The sequence below is a fragment of the Muntiacus reevesi genome, chromosome 16 (genome assembly GCF_963930625.1).
Source record: "Muntiacus reevesi chromosome 16, mMunRee1.1, whole genome shotgun sequence".
NCBI lineage: Eukaryota > Metazoa > Chordata > Mammalia > Artiodactyla > Cervidae > Muntiacus > Muntiacus reevesi.
This window is the reverse complement of record NC_089264.1, coordinates 33,754,950-33,757,303: the sequence shown is the minus strand read 5'-3', so window position 1 is coordinate 33,757,303 and position 2,354 is coordinate 33,754,950. Positions and strand designations below refer to the sequence as shown.

Genomic DNA, 2,354 nt, shown 5'->3' with positions numbered 1-2,354 from the left:
CCAAAAGAAATTTATTTACAAAATTTCTTACTTGACTGGTGATGAGAACCAACAAACCATCAATTAAGACCCCACTAATAGTCTTCAAGTCAGTTCGCACAAGAGAACAGTCACTGCAGTTTCTGATAATTAGGCCAGAAAGATGTCCTTCTGCATATCCTCCCACTGAAAAAGGAGATATTAATACATTTGACCATAGGGACCTGTGCAAGTAGCAACATGGTACTTGCAGACTCACTTGAATCATACCTTCTAGAGTACTGTTCCCTGACTACCTCACATAGTTGTTTCACTACTTTTGTTGATTTCTTTGTAGGCTTCTTTCTCTTTTTCTCCTTCTCTGTTGGCTCCTTTTTCTTCTTCTCTGCTGTTGGCTCCTTTGTCTACTCCTTTGCTGCTTCTTTCTCTTCTTTGTCCTTAATACCAGTATAAACTGCTTTGTTATAACCTTCTCGATTCCGAGCAATTTCAATGGCAAAAAATTGTATCCTGGGTGCAAAGATGGTGTTTTCTGCAGTGTAGCCCTGTGAACAGTTCAGTCGCAGCAAAATACCATAGTTGAAGTCTTCCACAATCCCATCGAACTTCAAGCAGAATGGCCTCCACTTCTCTTTAGCTGATTCTGATTTGAGCTCTTCTGGATCCAGTATATCTATCCTGAGATTCTTAAAATTTTCCCGAAACTCAGAATAGATTTGGTCATCCACTTTGGTGAGTTTCAGAAACTGTGGGTCAACTGATGAAATCAGTTTGTAGTAGATTTCAGCATGCTGCGTTGCTCTCATGGCCCAAGCCATCTCGATATCAGGATCGTTGCCATAAGACTTGGCTGGGAGAGAAAGAGCATGTGCCACTGACACCAGTTCCCCGGAAGCCAACTCCTCAGTCCCACCGGTCGACTCCATGCTGCAGCCCACAAAGCGTGGTCCCACTTCTCCGAAAATGCGATGGATGTGTTAATTAACTAGTTGAGGGAATCCTTTCACTGTGTATGCACATGTACCATGATGTACACTTTATTTTATTATTTTATATGACAATTATACCTCAATAAAGCTGAAATTAACAAAAGGCAAAAACAAAGATATTCCTGGCTTCTCATGGAATACTGGAAGATGTAGAATGTGGAGACTGGGCTGTATTCCTACAGAGTTGGAGCTGAGCATCAGCCATCCTGTTTAGAAAGAACATGCACTTCACCATTCCCAGACACCTTGTCTACACATATCATTCAGTTATATCGCCTGTATAGCCCTCATGGAAATTTCCTTTGAGATGCTTCTTCAAACAAAGAGAACTGGCTCTTGTTATTAGGGGAGGGAAAAATCATTTTTATCTTCTGTTAAGTGCCCACAAAGCAAAAATCAAGGTACAAATCAGTAGCTCCCACTTCCTCCCTCAAAAAAAAAAAAAAAACAAAAAAACAATAAAAACAAAAAACCAAATATGAACAAAAACTGACTTTAAAAATGTTTTGCTATTATTGTGGATATAAGAGATGTGAATGTATAAAAAGCAACAAAAGAATGGTCTGATAATCCAAGTATGTTGAAAAGTTGCACCTTCTGGTCTAAGAAACCTGTTACAAGAGACTAAAGTTAAGATATTGAAAAATACATCAATTTGTTTCTTGCTGAAAAATCAAAGAACAGCAAATAAAAATCCTACGAAATGCTAATTTTAATAATAGGGAAACATATAGGAAGAAGTTATTTTAACTTTTCACTTAATAAAAATGCTGAAGGAAAATCTGTGATGGTTTACTCCTTATTCCTCTTAAGTGGAATCTCAGCACATTTTTCTCATTCGTGTGTTTAGTCTGTCATTTCAATTTTCTGTGAATTTATTGATAGGTAAAGAAATAAAAAACACACATTGAAACCGGCCCTTTGTTCTGTTTATTCCAAAAAGTTATTTAACTTTTGGGCCAGGCATATTATTTGGTTCTAGAAATTTAGAGATGAATAAAACAAACTGACTTGAGTTACTTATATGGGTTAGTGAGTAACCCCCATGAAAAAAAATCTTAAAAATTATACTATGGGATATTCAATTCTATATGTTCTGTAAACTGGGTACTTGTAACCTACCCATCAACTATGCCCAGAAGTCAAGAACAAATAATTTAAAATAACTTGATTCTATAAAAGTAATCTTCTAGCAATGGTAAACTCCAGGGTAGAAAACAGCTCCTCAGTGTGAAGAATCATGAGTAAATTGAGCCAGAAGCAATCACAAATTATAGAGGATTCAACATGAAATTTAAATTCTGAGTCCCAGGAGTGTCTGGAGTTGCAGGATGTTTGTGGGGAGGAGAGTCAGGGTACCATAGGAAGAATTTCTATGTGAGCCTT

General features: G+C 37.2%; 1 pseudogene; it reads right to left on the bottom strand.

Moving 5' to 3' along the window:
- Positions 1-205: 205 nt before the first annotated feature.
- On the bottom strand, positions 206-905 carry LOC136148076 (protein PBDC1 pseudogene; annotated as a pseudogene).
- Between the last annotated feature and the right edge of the window lie 1,449 nt (positions 906-2,354).